Below are 22,200 nucleotides of genomic sequence, written 5' to 3' on the forward strand. Positions count from 1 at the left end.
AAGAGGAATTAAACTTGCTCCATTCATCTTTCAGAGCCAGACCTTTTAAGCAGAAATTACCCACAGAGTGGATCTCAGCTAATTATAAATAAGGATGTCTCAACAGTTGCAGTCCACCACCTTTTATATTTCTGAGTTTCTCAGTGCTAGCACTGTGTGAGAAGAAAATGACTATTCGGTAGATGAATAATCTCATCGAATCAAAGATACTACTGTTCCAAGATAGCAACCTTGTTTTCCTCATCTCTAAAAAGGATTCAAGAAGAATTGGAATTTAAGTACACCAGGACAATTTAGGCAACAAGGAGAAAAAAAAAATTCCTAAAGGACAGCGATATTCATAAGTAGATTCTTTAGAAGTCTTAGGAGATTTCTACTGCAGATCAACTGGAAACACAGTTTGGATAATAATTTATTAAATATTTTTCTGACTTATGTTCAAAATCAAGAGGAAGTAATAGTTGGGCTCATGGGACTCTGAGAATGTCTTTCCCATAGCAAAGCATTTCTGAGTAAGAGGATTTGTATTTATTTATTTATTTATTTATTTATTTATTTATTTATGATTTTTAAAAATAAATGACAGCAGAATGTATTAAAATTCATATTAAACACATAGAGCACAATTTTTCATAGCTCTGGTTGTATATAAAGTATGTTCATAACAATTCGTGTCTTCATACATATAAGTAAGGGAATATTTTAAATAAAAAAAGCAACAACAATAATAAACAAAATAGAAAGGACAGAGGAGAGATTAGTATCTTATTAATTCATCAACTTTATTACTAACAAAATACATTAAGGAACTCAATAGTAACATCTACGGAATCCTAAATTATTGCTTTGTTCTAAAAGGATTATTCTCAGTCTTAAAATTCAGATTTTAGAAATTTTAACTCATTATTGTCAGAATTTAAATGCCTGAAGCTTTTTTCTTCCAAGTAAGGTTTCTTCTTTCACACCACCTGTGGCATTTAAGTACACAGCTTTATTTTAACAAATCAACAAATATAGGTATTTTTAATTTTGATATGGGGCTATGAAATTCCAATTGTTATTATTTTTATTATTAATCTATACTATCTTTGAGGCATGCATGTAAATTCCATTATCATTAATAAGAGTTATACAATGAATGCATCTACTCATTAGTGTCTAATGCAACTCTCAAGGTTATCCTAAGGTGTAGAGATTCAATGAGTACCTAATGAGAACTCTGGTACTTCTGATTAAGAATATCTATCAACTTTGTGATATGGACCTCACAATCTAACACAGGGAAGTTAGCAAAAAATTGAGTTAATTTTGTTATTAATCACATGTGTGAAAGGCACTTTCTGTTGACAAAGTCATGACCTTTAATTAAGTCTATGAATACTTGAGATCTGCTAACCTCATAATTCATCACAATTCAATTTTTCATGCAGGATATGACAATTTTGTGATAAATAATATTGTATGGCTGGAAAAAAAACTTTGATCATGTTTAAAACAGAACTGTCATATATTTTAAAAACTGCATAAAATTAAGAGTAGAATAGTTTTGCTATTGTTTTGGAGGATAATCTACAATAAAAAAATCAATAATCCATTAATATTATGTGAGCGAAGTCAGTCTAGGTAATTTAGACCAACCTTACCATATTGCCATTAACATAGATTCTTAATTGTATACCTTGACAAAGAGAAAAGCATTTCTAATTGTGGAAGATGTGCTGACAGCCCCAACTAATGGTTTGACTTGAACCATTTGATCTGTTTTATTTGCTAGGTTTTAAGAAAAAGTCAGATGAAAAAGTGGAGTTGTTTAAATAGGATTCTTAGTACCTTTGTACATTTTCCACCAAACAAATGTTTGACAACTCCATTATTCTTGACTCTACTCCTAGCAATGTTTCCCATGTTAACTTTTTATTTTAAATATTTTTTCAGTTGTAGATGGAAACAGTACTTTTTATTTATTTATTTATTTTGATGTGGTGCTGAGGATTGAACCCAGTGCCTCATGCAAGCAAGGCAAGTGCTCTGCCACTGAGCCACAATCCCAAGTTATTTACTGAAAAGTTTCTTTTGTATAAAATTAGTAGATGCATTAATATCTTCTTACAATATGAGATGGCAATTATAATGATCAAATGAGGTAATATATGTAAAAGTGCTTTATAGCCATTAAAAAACTTTCTAAATGTTATTTGTGTTGGCTGGATATCAATGGAAGGTGTATGCAAAGTTGATAGTTTCTGGATGGGAATTTGGTGGAGTGACAGATATGCAGAAATGGTGGGTCTTACACATCTATGAAGCTGGCTTTCCGTGCTTGCTCTCTGTTTCTCTTGTCTCCTGTTCCTCTGTTGCTCTGTCTTCACATTCATACATCCACACCCACACATTGCTACTCATCTGCCATTTTTATGTACTGTAGATAGATCTAAAATTCTAACCAGACCGAATTTCTTGGATAAAAAATATACTTACTGTCATTTAGATTGTTGCCTATTGACATAACAGGTATCCCATAGGTGGACTCTATGAAATTAAACAAAAAATGAGTGGGTGCATAAGTATAGATTAGCCCTTTCTGGAATAAAATGAGAAGAATAAAACAAGGGGAAGGTTTTTTTTTTTAATACAACATTCAGGGCAGGAAAAAGGGAAAATCCACAGTCACTGACTGAATGTCCAAATATGAAACCATAATTAATAGGTCTCATACAGGAGTCATTATTTTATTTTTGATTACATCTCAAGTTCCTTAGTCATTCAAGCTTCTATAATTAAGTGCTATAGATTAGGTAGTTAGTAAACAGCAGAAACTTACTTATTACAGTTCTAGAATCTGGGAAGTCCAAGATCAGTGGAACTGCACATTGGTGTGTGAAAAGGGTCTCCTTCCTGGTTCACAGATGGCTGATTTATCATCGGATCCTCACTTGGTGGAAAGCGGGCTGGAGAGCTCTCAGGAGTTTCTTTTAGAAGGGTACTAATCTCATTCATGACATAATTTACCAAAGTCTCCATCTTTTCAAACCATCCCATTGGGGATTAGAATTTCAGTATATGAATTTGGGGCTCAGAGGACCCAGGCATGCAAATGAGTGAGCCTTAGAATTAATCATGGAATCCATTGATAAGCACCAAATTTTTCTTTGGGAAATATGATCTACCTCCTTTATCATGAGAGACTTTGGGCATACCCACTACAGTAACAAAACATTAGATGACTTGGATCTTATTTTCCTTCTTTTGTCTACTATCTTGAAGATGATACACTAAGTACAAAATAGACGAAAGTTGGAAAAGAGAGAGGAAGGGAAACGAGAGGCGTAAGTGAACCCAAGCCAGATCATTATTGCCTGTAATGAATTTGACATGTGTTTCAAAACGTATAGGATTCAATACATCTCTCAGATTAATATGTACATAAAACTTTTATAGCTCTAGTCTATTTTGATAGCTATAAAATTAAATAGATGGGTAAACCTAATGTCCTGGTAAAGCTAACTGTGCCGGAGAACTAAAGTAACTGCTGAGCTTCCTGTCAACATAATTTATTGTAAACCATTTAAAAACTTTTTTGGTTTACAATTTGCATATAAAAAAGCACATAGAACATAATTATATGGTTTAATCAGTGTTCACAAAGTGAACCTACCAACTAGATGAGGAACTAGAAACCCTGCTGCGAACGGAGAGTGGGTGGTGATACTTACAGAGGTCACAGGACAAATCTCACCACTTCTGCAATGGTACCAATCTTCTCCCTCTTTCTAATAACACTGTGATTGTGTTTTGAAATAGGCTTCATTTTTGTAATATATTTATATTTTAGTTGTAGTTGAACACAATACCTTTATTTTATTTATTTATTTTTATGTGGTGCTGAGGATCTAACCCAGGGCCTTGTGCGTGCTAGGCAAGCGCTCTACTGCCAAGCCACAACCCCAGCCCCAATAGGCTTTGTTTTTAAAGTATTTTTGATTTATAGCAAAATGAAGAAATATCCTGTATGCTCATTACCCCACACATATCCACTCTCCCCTCGTACCAATCAGCATCTCCCCCAGAGCATCCATTTGTTACAGGGATGGACTTACATTGTTGTATTATTATCACCCCAAATCTAAAGTTTACTTCAGGTTTTACTTTTTGTGTTGTGTGATCTATGGATTTGGACAAGTGTGTAATGATGTGTATCCACTTTTATAGTATCATATAGGATAGCTTCATTGTCCAGAAAATCCTCTGCATTCTACCTGTTCATTCCTCCTTCCCCCCATGATTACTTTTTAAATCAAAGAAAAATCAGATTTATTGAAGAAACTGATCCAGATAAATTCATAGCCAAGGAAATGCAAGAGTTAATTGTGAAACTTTTCCAGTTGGTGACTTTCATAGTTGATAACATTTTCCATACAGCTGCTTGGTCATTTACAATATCTTTAATACTTCTAAGCATTTGGCATTCTGCCCCCAAAATGTTATGGAAATCATATCCAGATTTTTGAAAGCAAATCTGTTAGGATCAGCATTTTTTTTTTCTGAAAAAGTCTGAAAGAAATGACTCAGTCACAATTCCAAAAGTTAATGCGTTTTGGGGAGGGCAATTTAAAAACATTCATTTGTAGACCAGGTGCAGAACAGCATCTTTTGTGAAGAAGGAAACTTAAGTCACAACTTCCACTTGTAGGTCATGTGGGATATTCCAATGTGTGCAAAATTGTGTGGACCAAGTTCTTGAGAGACACCATTTTAAAGTGATAAGGCTAAGATGAAAATCTCAGCTTCTCCAGGAATTGTCAGTTTCCTGTTAAATTTAGTGAAATCATCAAATCATGACATTAAAGAAAGATGAGCAAGAGAGAGAGAGAGAGAGAGAGAGAGAGAGAGAGAGAGAGAGAGAGAGCGCTTTATAGTTGATTCCCAATTCTTCGAAGTTCTTTTATCCCATGCTATAGCAATGCCTTGTAAGATGCTCTTTTGCTGAATGCATGAAAATATTTTCCTTCATAGAGTCCTGCTGGAACTGTGGGTTTTCTACTTAATGGCATGGTAATTGACTGGAAAGTGAAAACCATGATCAATGGGCTGTTTTTGCTTATAACTTCTGCTCACTTAAAACTCCAAAATTGAATTGGGTGATCCTTTAGGAGATTAGTCGATGTCCATCATTTAGCTTATTCACCTTGCTCATGTATTCAGACAACTTCACAAAAACTTTGCAGTGATGTGAAGGCAATGTAATAAGACAAAACATATGTGGAAAAAAATTATTCTGAAAAAGACTGAAACCAAAGAAGAGTAAGATGAGTTTACAAGGAAAGTCAGTCCACAAAATTGCCTGGGGAAGATCTTGTTTAACTAACAAAGAAGGGCAAAGCCCTGATTTTCCTTAAAACTAAAAACCCAGTAAGAAAACACTCTTTGTCTACAAGACTTTTCCTGCCCCCCAAAGCATCTGGCTAATGACAGACACCTTCTAGTGTCCAGCCAGGGCTGTGACAGCCAGGGGTTTTTAGCTCTCATCATAACTTCTGAAGGAGATACTGTCATCTTGACACAGAGGGGGAGCTGTAGAGAATTTTTGTAACTTACACAAAGTCACAAAAACAATAAGCCGTGGACTAGAGACTCAAAGGAGAGTTTCCCTGATGTCAAAGTGCACTCCTGCCTTACACAGGTATCAATGGCAACATTTGTGTCTTCAGTTTCATGGAGATTGTGATTTTCTTTATAGATTGATTTATTCAGGCCTGAGTACATATTTTCTGAAAGGCTTAGTTGCTTGGGGTTCAGTGCTGTGTGCAGTAGCAGCAGCTGGTCACTGTTCTCCAACAATTGATCTGAGGTCAAGAAACCTAATCAACACATTGTCCGAGGAATTGAAATATTCCAAACACTACCCCAGCTGTCTGGGTGTGGGCGACTGTGTGTGTAGATATTTATTTCCTCCTATTTTATTAGTTTTAAAAATCCGGCTAAATCCCAAGTATAGAAAAATGTAATAATAAAATATTAAAATAACACTTAAATGCAGAAATAGAAGAGCTATCAAGAAGCACTATAAAATAAATTGATAAATGAATAATACAAGCCACAGTTGCTGGAGAATTTCAAAGACTCGAGACATCATTTTAAGTAGCTGATTGGAAAAAAGACTTTATAAAAGTAGTAGGGTCCAGTTAAAGGATGGGATTTTTTTCATTTATGTAAGTTCAACAGAAAACTTCACCGACGAATCCCAGACCACAAGAAATTATATTCAGAATATTGGGCTCTGCACTCCAATGACCTTTGAGGAGATTTCCAATAAATGAAAACTAGGGTACATTGATTTTTTTGTGCCTTGGAATTTGCAAGTGATTGTTTTGAGGTCTGTAGACACACAGCGGAGAAAACCATAATATTAGCACTTAGAAGAAATGAACAAATCCAAAAGATACCCCTTAGGAAGTAGTGAAGTGGAATTTTCCTCAGTGAAAGCTGAGGAAATTGAAGAAGAGAACAGCCAGCCGTTGCTCATGCCTTCCTATTAAGGCTGGAGAAACCAGCTTTATGATTTGGCTCCTAATTCAGCATCTTGAACTTCAAACGGACTGGACCACTTAGGAGGCGTGTTGTCCCTATAAAACCCATTTCAGTCATTATCTACTTGTCTTTTGGCAGGACGAATTTCCTATTTCTGTTATAATGAGAGTAGCACATTTGGATTCTTCCTGCTTAATAAAATGAGCAGCTATTTCTTGGGCTAATTCTCATGCTGTTAACACCTCATAAATTAACATGTGTTTAGGATGAGATCAGCTTGCTTGATTAGCTCTCACCTCTTTTCCAATCCACGCTTGAACACCTTCATCAGACAGGCGTCTGAAAATTTACTTTTTTTGCATTCTTAAGCTCTCTGTTAACTTTGTACTGGTAGCAGACTGAGGCCACCATGGATTTAAATCTTTTTTTTTTTTTTTTTATTCAGGCCTTTAAATGGTCTTTCAGAAGTTTTTCGTTCACAAAGAGACATATGTGGCTTGTTTGATTATACTTTCTAATTTTTTGAGATATTTCCAGAATAAAGTGAAGACAGAGAGCTAGTGAGCTGGTCAGAGGATTCAGTCGGCTCCAAGAAGTTGGTCGCCTGGGAGAAAATGGCCAGGAACGGATTGATTTTGAAGACACGTGTGCGTAGAAGGTTTGCTCTTCCTTAGAATATTCTCAGAAGTTCTGGAAATGTTGGATAGTCAGATGGCCAACATATCAATGTGAATCTTGAATTTATTTCCTTCCCTTCAGGTTGGCAGAATCTTGTGTATCCTTCGAGTCTTGTCACGATGCTTCCAGCCCACGTTTGGGTCGGATGTGGCACCGTTGGCTCTGACCCCCACACCCCTAGGCACATCTCTCTCTGGCCCATTTCCCACCTCCCTGGGTCCTGCCACTCTGGAGGAACTGCCGATCCCCAGGGTTGCTCACCCACTTCTCCTCAGCACCTCTGCATGCACTCTCCATGGTTTGGAGTGTTCTTCTCCGACACCTTCATCAGAGAAGGCTTCCAGACTCTTGGGCACAAATAGCATCCACTACCAATTCCCAGCAGAGTCTCTGCCTCTGTGTCCAGCAGAACCTGATAAATATGTAGCATTGATTCACTTTCTTCTCCCACCAGAACACTTGCCTCGCGAGCGAGGAGTCTCTGGTTCTTTCGCTGTCGGACACACGCTACGTGTGCAATAGTCCTTGCTGTCAACACATGGTAGTCTGACCCTTCCTCTCTGAATTATGTTGGCTTCACTGTCACTCTCACACAATCTTGCTATGGATTTGAAGCAGACCTGAGCAGTCATGGAGGTACTGCTAATCATCTCTCCTCTTCCTGCTTTACTTCTGAAAGCTATGTGGGAACTGGGGGAAGCCTCATCTCAGGAACACAGCGGGAGGGGGGGTCTTTAGAGGGAGCCTGGTGTTCTGGGATCCATGAAGCCCTCCGGAAGTTCTATGAGGGATGGGCTGTGTTAGGGGTGTGTGCGTGTGTTCTCCTCCAGGGTCTTTAGACAGACTAAGCCCACGATTGACGTTGAAGAAGTAGCTATGTATAGAAGCATTAAAGTGACTGAATTAATTCTTAGAGCAGCATGTCTTTAATTCTGCCAAATAAGTGAGTATTTGGGGAGCTGTCAATGCTTCCTTTGTTATGAATCTAAAACTTTGAGTTGAGATTTTCAGAGTCCCATTTTAACACAGTACTTAATGCAGAATAATGCAGGGGAAAGACACCTGCAAATAGAGGCATCTGTGATAATGTTAGAGTTGAGATTCTGTGGCATATTCTTGCTCATTCTGCTGACCTTTCTGGGACAATGAAATAACAAGAAATAAGATGTTTAAATTTAAATTTCCTTTGGTTTTTTGATGTTCCCTTTGACAAACCTAAATTAGGCATATACTTCACATTTAAATGTGGAAATCATGGTAACAATGCCATACTTTAGAAAACTTGTAGTCAAAGATAATTTTCTTTTCTTCCTTATTTTAAGAAAAGTCATTTTCATATAATGTCTTTCAGATTTACTAAGTTGTACATTTCACTGTTCATGCTACTTAAAAAAAAAAAAAATGGAAACCCGTCCTTTACCTGAAATCAATGAGTTTGCCAGATAGGGACATCTTGCCTCTTTAGCTCATCTCTTCTATTCTTTTCAAATGGGCAGCTCAAATTGCTTTATAAACAGTTCACTCATTTACTAGGTGTTTCTCTGCATTTGTGGAGCTGACACCTTGTTACATTTATTAAAGCGGGAATGAAAGACATTGGGTCAGGTGCCCATGTCCAAAGATATGCTGAGCAGGGCATCCTGAGGTGTTGGGATCTGCAGAGCTTAGGTGCTCCAGTGAGATGCTCCAGCAAATCTTCCCTTTGGAGAGGAAGAGGGATTTTAACACTCCTCTCTTTAATGCAAGTATTTCTGGAGAGAGACCTTAAGCAACAACACTTGATGATGAATTGTTGGGGAAAAATTGCATTTTGGACTATTAGAGAGGTCACGGCATTGCACCCAGATAGAGGCTCCATCTTATGAGTTTGTTCTTAGCATCCAAATATAAATAGTATCATTTATATTTCTCATAATATATTCAATCTATCCCCATCAGAAAGGCTGGTGGAGTATGATGTTCCTTAATCTGCTATTTGTAGGAGAGCGAGAGGGTTCTGCCTTCAAATTAATTTGGAAAATGATGAGGTAAATGAAATCAAATAGGGTTGTTTCCTATAAGCCTTTGGAAAATTCTGGGATGATAAAAAATGTATGACATTGGGGAAATCCTAAATCCTAAGCTGCATTTACTAGAAGGTTAGCTGTCAGAAATTGGGAAAGCCAGTGCAATGTGCTTAGAGTCATGCTAGTTCCTGTCCTGAGTGGCTTTTCTTTGCAATAATATAAGACCATGCATAGTAAGAAGGCTTGAGGGTAGTGGTGGAAAGATGGCGGACACTTCCAGAATGTTGTTTTCTTCCCTTTTTCAGCTTTTATCCTTCTGTTGTTTGAGAAATCAAGATGTTTAGACTAGTACTACATAAAAATTGAGTTTCATAATTTTGACTTTCCCATCCACTGATCTGTAGACATTTCCAAAGAAATTTTGCTATCATTTTTTAAAAAATTTATTTTGTAGATGGACAAAAAAACTTTATTTTATTTATTTTTATGTGGCGCTGAGGATCTAACCCAGGGCCTCACACATGCTAGGTAAGCGCACTACCACTGAGCCACAACCCCACAGCCCTTGCTATCATTTTTAAGCAAAAAATATTTAAATTCTTTCCTATCACAAATTTAATTAGTATTCGTGCTTCTGCTTATTCCTGTGTTTTCACATGAACTTATTTGTGTGAATGTTAATATTTAAATGATATAAAATAAGAGTTCTATATAAAAATGAACAGTAGCTTTCAAGTGTTTTAGGATGATTATTATTTGTCTTAATGTTACTTACTTGGATCATATGCAAATTTAAAATAAAATATTAATTAGATGATATTCAAATTATTTAATGTAATGTATGTTATATATTACCCTAAGTTAGATATATATATATTTTTCTTTTTCAAAAAGTCAAATCTTTAGATTTCATCAAGCTTTGAAATTTTCATGTATTTTGTCTGGTCATTAGAAATGAAAACTGGGTTCCCAAGGTAGGCTTGTATGTGTTTCTTAGAACTGATGTTTAAAGAAGAATTGAGGGCAATGCTTATAAGAAGTAATGTTCACAAGAATTTGATGAGAACTAAAGAATTCTCCAAAATAAGTAATAATATTACAGTTACTGAAAAAAAAGAGTAATGGCAAAAATAAAAATGATATGTATGGTGTTTTTGAAGAAATATATTTTTAAAATTTTAGTGTAAAATTTTTGTGAATTTTTAGAGGTTCTGGGTATTTTTAGGATGTCTTGCTAAGGCATTTTCTGGTGATTTGTTCAAAATAAACACTAAGATAAGCAGATTTTGAGAGATGTTCACAGTCTACCTACGTGCTGACCTTATCAAGTCCACCCATTACTAATTCACTTAGAGGTGTCATTTTCAACTGTATTTTAAAATTGTTTTAGCCAAAGTAAAACCCATTACTAATTCACTTAGAGGTGTCATTTTCAACTGTATTTTAAAATTGTTTTAGCCAAAGTAAAACCCATTACTAATTCACTTAGAGGTGTCATTTTCAACTGTATTTTAAAATTGTTTTAGCCAAAGTAATAGCAAAAAACTCTGGTTCTTAAAAGTAAACATTGTACTGGTACAGAAGGGCTAGATGTGTGTGCTCTTTTGGTAGAGAGCAGTTCCCATATTTCTCAGCTCACCGTGCACCACTGTTGACACTGAGCCATTGAAATCCTTTTAATGTTGCAGCCCTTTGAAATTTGTGCAAAGGCTTTGCTCCACACTAAAGTAGATGAGAATATAAGAAGCAACCAAAGTACAATCTTTCTAAGTGTGCCTGGTGTTGTAGGGATTTATGATGGTATTGCAACATCCATGGGTCAACGAACACAAATTTGTTTTAAAAAAAAAAGAAGCATGGGTACTCAGTTTCAGGAAGACTGTCGAAGGCATGATAAAAACAAAACCCACTGGTAGAATTCAGTAGATTTGGACTACCAACCACTATCCATGGGCTTGTGAGATTTGCTGTTGGGTTTGGCTCTGTAAAGACTCGTGGACATGGTGCAGAATGAAACCAAGGCCACAGAGCTCCTTGGGCTAATGCAGACAGTTGACTCAGAGATACTCTGGAGTTGTCTGCACTTTCTGTTCCAGGGTCCCAGACAGCAGTGTGGAAGGCCAAAGATGGAAGAAGAAGCTCTTGATAGTATATTCATAGGATATTGATGCTGCAATTTCTGATTCTTTTTGTTTGTTTGTTTCTTCTAGTACTTTTAAGAGCTTCATCTTCAGTGTTTATATATTTTATTGATCAAAAATAAAAGGGGGGGGCAGGGGGCTGAGGATGTAGTTTGTTAGTTGCCTACCAAGTAGGGGCCCACCCTCCATCTATTTTTATTTTTATCCAAAGTGTTAGGTGCGAGTTTGACTTTAGTCTTCTTTTCTGGCAGAAATCTCTTTGCAATCCATTTTCCTTCTAATTTAAAGTGACACCTTCAGAATGCACCAAATTTCTGTACATACTTGTTTCTATTTTGGAACCTCCTATTGTATTCTAATGATCTTTGTTTATACACTAGTGACACGGCACACTTTTTAATCGTTGAAGCTTCAGAGTGTATTTAATGTCTATAAAAGTCAGTATCATTGCTCTTATTTCTCAGAGGTTTTCTGGATGGCCTTGTTTTATTTATTTTTCCACAACATGTGGAATCAACATATCTTATTCCAAATAAAATCCCATTGGCATTTTAACTGGAATTACATTTAACTCTTAAAAGAACATAAGATTTCTGTTTTGTCTTCTTTCATAATTTTTTTTCCTCATACACATACCTTTGTATGATTTATAGTTAGGGGCATCTCCTAGGTGAATTCTTATATTTAAGCTAAGTTCCAAGTTTCGTAAAGTTTCTCTCTTTCTGCTCCCCGGGGGGCGGGGGGGGGGGAGGAAGATGCTCTTAAAACATGCCAATAGGTTTATTTTGAGAATCCATCATCTGCTGAACTAAAGACCACATGCCTCGTCCCCTCCCCTGCAGCCTATGTAGGTGATTTACACAGGACTGAGTCCCTCTACACTGTTTGGATGTCCTACCTCACCAGTGACCTCAAGCTTCCCATGTGACCTTGTTGAGCCAATGAGTATTTTGTAGAGGACACAGTGTGACTTCTGATTCATCCTATTTCCTTGACTTTGTCCTTGTCTTACATACTCACTTTCTCACACTGATGGTTCCGTTTGACACTTCTCCCTCTTACCTCTGCGCTTTCCATGTACCTTTGTCACCTCTGTGTTCTTTTGATCCTTCTGACCCATTTCTGCATCTCAGTCTACATCTTGGTTCCCCATCTCAGCATTGGTGACATTGGGGGCTGGATCCTTCTGAGTTGGGAACCCCCCTCTAAACTATAGGATACTTGGTGACATCTGTACCCTTCACCCACTGGATGTGAGTAATACCCTCCCCCACTGTGACAGTCACAGTGTCTCCAAACATGGATAAAACAACCCACCTTCAGAACCCCAAGGACATTTTCATTTTTGCTTTGCAGAGCTGAACCTTTTATCAGCCTCTGCATCCCCCCTACGGGTCACACCAGGTCTCCAGGAACTCTCCTTACCTGAGTCAGGAAAAACTTCAAGCCTCCAACTGTGAGGTCAACTTTCACTCCTGGTAACTGCAGAGTCGGTGGGGCGTTCCCACTGCCTGGGACCCACAGCTTAAACTCACACCATCCTTGAACCTTGCAGGGGGTGCCTTGAGCAATTATCATGTCATGTTCTTCCTTGCAGCTGGGTTTCTCCAAGTGCAGGACATGATCAAATACAGCAGCAGATAGAACATGGGGGGGTTAGAGACCAGGGAGGACCTTGATCCAATTTAATTTCTTGGATAGATTACAATTTTTATATATTGACACAATATTAAATCTTCTTAAGCCTGCTGTGCTTCTATGTATATAATTTTAATTTCTGTTTGGATTTAATAGGAACAATAGAATAAGGGTCAGAATCTGGGAAATATTTCCCCTTCTACTTGCACTTCATTCGCTGCATTCCCTGGACGCATCTGCAGTCTGCACCTTCTCTGCTGGTTGGCAGTAACTTCTCATTGCCCTTCTAATTAGAGTCTGAAGTCTTTTGAAGTTCCTTATTTGTCTTGTTTCTCCAGCCTGGTTACTGCCTAAAGTATATTTTCCACCTGTATTTTACTGTGTTTGCTTTTGCCACTTAATAATATTTGTTGTGCACTGATTATTTTTCAAGATTTCCCCCCAGGAGACAGGCTTCGTACCGTCTGGTGTGTTTAGATGACCGTGCCTCTAACGCGCCTGCTGTTTCTTTTGTGTCTTTGACAAATTTAGAGCAGCAGTTTAGAATATTTAGTGGTGTGTTTCTCTCACTGAAGTTAAAAAGAAAATGTCTCTGTGAACCTGCCTTTTAAGGTTCATGGCGTATCAGCGTTTGCTAAGCAGGTTCTCTCCTGGGTAGAGGCAGCCGTGGGTGGTGCCCCACTTTCCCTGAGATAAAAATGTCTTTGAGAGACATCTTAATTCTCCTCTGTTAATTCTCCCCTGATACCATTTCTCTGGATGACTTGAGAGATTTTAGCACTATTCTTTACACATCCACACATAAGCTCACACACACACACACACACACACACACACACACACATACAGTATGACATAGCAATGATCTGCCTCCAAATGCACAGACAGGTGACCTCATTTTGGGGGTCACCTGCTTTAAAGCCCTGGAGCAGCTTTGACCAACACACTAGAAGCACCTGGAATTTTGCTGGCACTCTCTGCTACCGCTTTGATCCAACAAAATGTTTTCTTGAGGGTTGAGACACGAAGTTACAGTCCAAGTTAGAACACTGCCAACTGGAGGTCATTCCGCCATGTTTTCTAGCTGTGTGGTGATTGAGCTGTAATGCACACATTTTGGGTACCATTTTGATGACAAACATCAGCAAACATAGATAAACTGTAAGTCTCCATTCTTAAGGAATACACCTAGTCTTTGGGAGAGAAAGAGACATACCTAAAGCCAATGAGTCAGAAGGCAAGGACGTGTTGTGTGGAGCTGTCTCTATCCCTTTCTAACCTGTTCTGGACAACGAGGGATGGGCCTGAGGGGTCTCTGCTCCGTTAGTAGTGTGACCTCTGTATGGAACTCCCTGGAAGACCTTGCCAAGATGGATTGGTTGAACAATTTGAGACCACTGTGAGAAGGTTATTCACAGTGGTCCTCTGGAGCCACCTCTTACCAGCTTGGGAGAGCTGGTTATTAAGCTTTTAGAAATGTTGTGAGTTGGTCGTCAACACAGACATTATTAAAACTAAATTGTAAGCCTGGCATGGTGCCACATACCTGTAATCCCAGAGGCTTGAGAGGCTGAGGTAGGAGGATCAAAAGTTCAAAGACAGCCTCAGCAATTTAGCAAGGCCCTATGCCTAGCAAGAGTCTGTCTCAAAATTTATACATACACAAACATACATACATACACACAAACACACACACACACACCATATTTACCTGCATATATAATATATAATATGTTATATATATAAAATATATATTATTACATAATATATATTATATATATGTGTACGTGTACGTGTACGTGTGTGTGTGTGTGTGTGTGTGTGTGTATGACTGGAGGTGTGGCTCAGTGGTTAAGTGCCCTTGGGTTCAATCCCTGGTACTCCTCCAAAAATAATTAAACAAGTGATATAAAACATGATAATACATACTTGAAATGCATCAAAAGGCATGTGTAATGGTCTGCGGGTTTACATCTCTTCCCAGCTCTTTATGTAGTGGTGTCTCCTTGGTAACTTGGTTGGGCCATGGTGGAAATATGTAGTCTATGGGGAGGACAAACTCAGACTTCTCTGCCCTCTACCTAATCCTCTCCACCTGGATTTTAAACATGCATTAGACACCACTGGAAACTTGTATATGTATTTATAATCAGAAAAGCCTTGCAGGTAAGTAGGGTGAGATTAATAAGCATCAGGCACCAATATATAAATCACAGAATTTGTACTTTGTCAAAATCAGAATGATATTTGTTCTACTAGTCCAGATACAAACAGGTCAAAGCCAGACCTAAGTAACTCTGTCCCCTTGATATTGGAACAGAGACTGTGATTGAATGGATCACTTGATTATTTTATTGAATTGATAGAAAACACACACATAGCACACACACACAAAACACACACCCCAGAGGAGGAGAGAAAGAGAAGAGAGAAGAAGAAAGAAAAGAGGGACAACAGATAGAGGAGAAAATGAGTGGCTCTTGAGGGTGAGGGAGTGGATCCTGGAAATCAGGAGTGAGCAGCACTTTGTTCAACACACACATCCCCATTTCTAGTCCCTGGAAGTTATTTTAAACCCTTAATCTTGGGTAATGTCGGGTCCCTGGTAACTGGAGGCTCTTTAAATTTTAGTGTTTCTAGGCTAGTAAAACATAAGCCAATAAAAGCATGCCCCTGCATGCCAAGGGAGAGAGGAGACATGGTGACAGGCCAGGGAACCTTCAGAGCATTGTGCCGGTGACAATCATCCTTCTGTTCTGCAAACCCGCCAGGAACCAGAACTGAAAACAATCTGCGAGGAGAACCTGCTTGGAGCTGTCTGCTCAGATTGCACTGGTATATAGACTCCACACTTAGTGCTCCTCTGAGGCCTGCGTTTTTGGTGGTAAGGTCGCCAATGAAAATAAAAGGAACCAGAGGTTCTGAAAACCAGCCAACCCGGAGTGGCTGGTGAGTTATCTGGTAGTTTCCCAGTCTGGACTGGTCCAGCCCTTCCTGGCTCTAGGAGTACTATTGTCACCCTCCCTGCACCCTCCCAACCCCAAACCCTCTCACAGGAGTTTTAATTTTCCAGTAAGCAATAATAGATGGTTCTGTGTTTCATTTTCAAAGCAGGTTCTACGTCAGTGACCTAGAAATGACAGGACTTGTGGTGTGTTTTATAAACCTAGCTCAAGAGAACATTTTAATGTAATTTAACAGATACGAATCTCCAAGAGCTTCCATTTTGGACTAAAGGATCCTCTTTATCTTTTGGTTTAGAGTTTGAGTGTAGTAAGTTATCAAGAGCTAAAATTCTGAAGGTCTTAGATTTTCAAATTTTACTCCACTGTTCCATTTGTTTGACCAATTGCTGCTGGATCAAATGATGTCTTCAAAAAGCCCTTCTTTTTCATTTCTCTGTGCGGTGCATTATCAGAGCTTGAATGTGCTTCAGAATCACCAGGAAGGATTGGTAAAACCCAAACTTCTGGGACCCACCCTCTGAGTTTCCCACTTATATGTCTGGGGTGAGGCTGGAGAATGAACCTTTCCAACTCGTTCCCAGGAGATCCTGACACTGTATGAGAAATTGATGGAAAGCTATGTTTGAAAGTTATGTTCTTTGGGAAAAGAGCAATTGAGATGTGAACTGGTGGGGCAGGGGGACTGACTGGGAATGGTGGATCTCAAGGTGAGAAGCTATGAAGTCTTGAACCTGACCAAGGAGGGTCCCGCCATTTCACGGCATGAGCTGGCTGGAGGGCAGCCCCTGCCCGACTTGCTTTCAGGTGTGGGCACAATTAATGGGCCCCATGAGGCTCATGCATCGAACTTTCCTCCTTTGAAACCTAGGCCCATGCTCTCAGTCCTGACTGCTGTGCTTTAGAGTCATCCAGAGACCTTTAAAAATGACCTGTGCCTAGGCCCACCCCAGAGCAATAAAGCCAACTTCCAGGCTTGCAGTGTGGGCATCTTTAACAACACGGTTTAAAGGTGGCTGGCCTTCCCCTCTAAGAGAGTCTCATTTAATTGGTCTGGAGAATGTTTTCAAAAGTATCCACTATCATAGTTTTTGAAACTGATGGGAATCTAATGTGCCTGATCTTCTCTTTTCGTCAACGTGGGTGCCAGGAATGTTTTCTTAGACTGGCTCGTGGTTTGATGAAAGGCAAGAAAATGAGTTCCCCTGGATCTGTATGGAATTTTCAATTCTTTTTTTCATTTAGACCAGGGGTGAGCAATCTACAGCCTTCAGGCCAAATCTGGTCTACCACCTGTCTTTGTACAGCTTTTGAGCGGAGAGCAAATCAAAAGAAAAATAATATTGTATGTGAAATTCAAATTTCTGTTCCCATAAATAAAGCTCTGTAGGAACATTGCCAAATCTATCTCTTTTGACTCCATGCCCATTTCTCTCCATATTGAGGATGGTTACTTCTGTGCTATGGAGTTGAGGAGCATAACAGAGAGTGTAAGGCCCTCACTAAGTAAAAAATATTTGCTATCTGGTCCTTTAAGTAAACCGTTTGCCAATCCTGATTTAGAGTACAAGTCATCCTCTTAGATGGGGGATGGGGATTAAACAATGACAAGTTTGGTATCTCTAGATCCAAGCTGCTTAGTGATAGAGTTCTGTTCTAGGGGAATGGGGCAAGATTATTACTACCTTAATCATGCACCAGTGGACTTGTTTGCAAAGTTTATTATTTCATTTTTTTTTATTAAATTAAGAAACCTTAGAATTTATAGACCAAATACAATGTGTGATCCACAAACCCATGGTCCCTGAAAGACCTTGGGCTTATCAAGATCTACCAAAGATGTTTTTGAGAGCTGTTTTTTAACTTGATGTGTGGACCACTCAGATTGTCATTCAGTTCTAAATAATCTTTTCTCACCTTTCCCCATCCCCCTTCCTCTGCCTCTGGCTCCACCTGGGTGGTGAGGGAAGACTGATGTCGCGGAGACCACAGAAGACGCGTTTTGGTTTATAAGGATGCATTTTGGTTTATAATCTATCTTTCCAAACACCTCAAAAACACAGAGAATTTTGTCTGTAAGGCCGTATGACTCTACCTGCTGCTCCTTTGAATTAATCTCAATTTTGGAGACCATTTCAGACATTTAAAGAATCCTTCTGATGTCTTCTCTCACCTTCTTTGATACTGCTGTGAAACATTTTAGCAGTGAAATGTAGTTACTCTTTGTTGACTCCTGTTTCTTTATAGACTATCCTTCCCATGGTCTTCAGAATTTCTTCCATAAAAGCAAATTTCAGCAGGTATTTAAACATTTTTATGTTGAGACACATAGAAATGAATGGAATAGGCTGCTCAGGGTGCCAGTCTGTGGGCAGAAGTCATTGTCTAGACCCTTGTTCCCCTTGTGACTATTGTATACCATTGAAATATTTTGATGTAGGGACTAGCCAGTGACCAAGACAGCCCCAATGTCCCCTTAGCTTAACTGAACCTTAGACAGCTTCTTTCAGATTCTAGGTCTCTGAGGTTTTCTTTCCTTAGAGCATTGACTTTAGAAAATCTGCAATTGCAAGTTCTTTTTTTGCTCCTTTGAGATATAAATCTTCAAAACCCAGTGATGATGATGATGATGATGATGATGATGATGATGATTTTTATTTTGAAGTTTTAGCATCAAGAAAGGTAGGGTCCCTGCCTCCCAGTGTCCCTGAGAGGGTAGGATGCTAACTTCTATCAGCATCAATTAGCAAACAAAGATGACCAGGTCACACTGGCCAACCTCCCCCTAATGTCCTCTCAGTAAAACCTCCCTTTTCAGTTTAACTTATCCTTTGCAGGTTTTCTTTGATCAGCCACCATGGTGCAGTGGGTTGAATTGTTTCCCAAAATAGTGTGTTGATGTCTTAACCTCTGGTACCTATGCATGTGACCTTATTTGGAAATAGGACTTTGTATATATCATTAAGATGTACATTAGAGTAATGCCATACTGGAGTAGGGTGGGCCTTTAATCCAATATAATTAATATGTCATAAGAGAAGGGAGGACACAGAGACAGCCATTAACTTAGGGAGAACATCCAAGGACACAGAAGCAAAATCAGGGCTTATTCAGCTGCAAGTCAGCCAGCTCCTGGGGCTCCCAGAAGCCAAGATGTGCTCCACCTTGATTTTAGTATTTGGATTCCTGAACTGAGAAAATATATTTCTATTCTTTGAAGTCATCCTTGTTAGGAAGTGTGTAATGGCAACCTTATGAAATTAACACACTTGGGATACAGAGAGTCTCCCCAGCCACTGCTGTATCCCAGTGCAGTTCCATCTTCCAGAACTTTCTATCAGCACTTGGTTCTCATATCTTAATATCCATGTTATGCATTTTCCCACTTCCATGCTGGTTCTCACACAGAACTATTTGCCCGGAGTGTCTCAATCTTGCCCAGGAAGTCTGCTTGGCAAAGTTCTTCAAGCCACAGAGTAAACATCATCTCCCCTAGAGTCCTCCACCCATGCCCGGGCAGAGAGTGCCACCTGCCCTCCAGCCTGCTGTGTGATGTGGTCATTCCTATACTAACTTCCCCTTATATTAGGATTTATTGATGGCTCTCTTATCTGATATTCTAGGTGGCAGGATCCTTGTCCCATTTATCTTTGGTAAAGTGGTCCTGCCCATCCTTCATATGGCAAACATTTGGTCAACAAACAGAGCTGGAGAAGACCACATAGAAGTGTTTCCTTTTCCTCCACTTCAAGAAGAATCCACAGTGGCTTTTGGATCACATCGGACTTACCTTGTTGGACAATGCAGAGGAGGGTGGAAAGGGAGATTTATCAGATACCCTTGTTTTAAATTATGCAATCAACATTCCAGCCACAAAAGAGTGTTAATCATTTAAGAAAACTCCAAAAATCAGCATGAAGGGTAATGGGTTATGAACTAAGCCAACTGAATACCTTATGCTCTTCCCCCTGGTTTGCTGAAGGACCACTAGGTGATGATAGACTCTCTGTGTTTTTAGTTTTTATGAAATAACCCTAGTCTGAAGAACTGAAAGAAAATTGGGTTGGTTTGTTTGTTGTTTGCTGTTGGTGTCTAGGGAGTAGAGAAACCAACTCTGAAAAGATCTCATGCTTGTTTTCCAGGTTTCCAGTTCATGTTTCATCCCTCCTCCCTCTCTACCACACCAAGGATGAAATTTTTCCATCTTCTCCTCAGGAGTGGAAGAGGAAGAAACCAAATAATAAGCAACTGTTTGTCTTAATGAGCACCATTCAAGGCTGCACGTGAGGATATTGTGTGCTCCGGATCTCCTCTGTTTCTCTGAACTCCCAGAGAAACTGCATACCTCTGTCTGGGATGGAGGCTTCAGGGTTTGACATATTGGACAATCCTGATCTTGTCCATCTATACTTTCTCCTGTTCACCTAGTGGTAATTACGTTTCCTTCTTTTGAAGAAATGCCTGTTTTCCATTTAAATTTTCCTAAGGCTGCCTTATCTAGCACATACACTGTCCTTCCCTGTCCCTAGCAGGACTCACCACTTGCCTTTAGATGGATGTGGCCAATGGGGAGCCTCAGGAATAGGCAGAGAGAGAGGAGGGCGTGAGGTTGGAGTCTTGAGTCCCCAGGAGTCCCCTGGAAGGGTAACCTCACACTGATTGTGTTTCTTTGATGAGGTCACGGGTCCATTCAGGAAGGCCTTCTCTGCGTAGGTCTCACCTTGCAGAACCCACTCGTTGTTCTCCCTCCACATACCTGCAGACTGTGGAGTGGGAACAGCCCCAAAGCTCTCCCTGGCCCTGGGATTCTGCACCACTGTGGGTCCCTATTCCCTGCTTCCTTATGTGTAAGAGCTTGGGCACCATGGGCTCCAGACCCGGACCAGCATTCCTGGAGCTTCTGTGGCCTTTTCTCCCTCTGCCTCAAGGAGAATAATGACTGCAGCAAGCAAGGACAAAGCAGTGCACATCTCAAGGGTGGCAGGAGAGCAAGCTGATGATGACACTTGCGTGTCTGCCATTCCTGAGGCTCCAGCTTCTTAGTGTGACATTGAGTCATTTCCCTTTTTGCTTGGTTAAGCTCTGGTTGAGTTTCATTCACCTGCAACCAAAGGCTCCAAACTGCAACAGGATCACAGGGAGGCTGTCCTGTGGTTGGTCTCTGTATTCCTCTGAAACTTGAAAAGGGGTTTGCAGAGATCCCTGAAATGCTTTTGCTGTGGTTGCGGCTGGTGTCATCTGAGGTTTTATTTTGCATTTTCTTCCTTTAGGGTGACATGCATAAATACATCATGTCGGTATTCCCTTTTATGTATATCTTAATATAACATCAGTAGTGTGATGAGATAATTTGAAATGTAATAGAACTTTCCTGGGTGAATCAGGTAAGATATATCATGATGAAATCTCAGACCCAGAGATGGAAGAGGGAGGGAGCCCTTCACACCCACGACTGAGTCAGCACATTGTGGCAATTTTCTGTGTCCTCTAATAGATAACTTGAGAGTAATTACTGACGGTCTGTGGAGAATTCATCAACCTTGGGCACCAAATAATAAGTTATACTATTGTGATAACTGTGAATTAAGTTAGAAATCCAAGGACTAGTGGTGATGCCCCCTTTCATTTCCCCCCAGAAAAGCCAATCTGCATAATTGATGCCAGAGGTAGAAAAACACTTCTTTATTATTGCATCCTAAATCAAACAGTCTTTAATAAATGAGAGGTACACGATCATCGGAAACTAACTGTGGCCATGTGGGGCAGCAATAACTGCAGCCATAATTCTTTAGCACATACCAAAGAAAAATACTGGTGTTTATTTTCTAAACCTCAGCATGCCACGTTCCAAAGAGAAATCTCAACTGACGGCAAAAGATGGACTGGGGAAGTTGAGTGTTTAGAGAGAGATTACTAATGAGCTGGTGCAGAGAACACAGGCAGGCTGCCTGAAGAGTGGCCGAGCCCTGGAGCAGGGAGGTCTGGCAGCAGAGAGGCTGAATTCTTAATTTGTGCAGGCTGAAGGAGGTCTCTGAAACTCATGGTGGAGAACAAAACAAAATAAAAACAAAGACAAACCAACAACAAAAATGTATCAGGGCCATTTTTCATGAGTACTTACTAAAGAACAGGTTTTCTGCCTGGTGACATGATCTTGCTTTCTCAACAGATAGTGTCAATATTCTTTATAACTGACACAGAAAGCAAGTTAAAATTTTATGTACATATTTGCTTTGAAAGGTGGAT

The sequence above is a fragment of the Spermophilus citellus genome (genome assembly GCF_964194105.1).
Source record: "Spermophilus citellus genome assembly, chromosome: 1".
Lineage (NCBI taxonomy): Eukaryota > Metazoa > Chordata > Mammalia > Rodentia > Sciuridae > Spermophilus > Spermophilus citellus.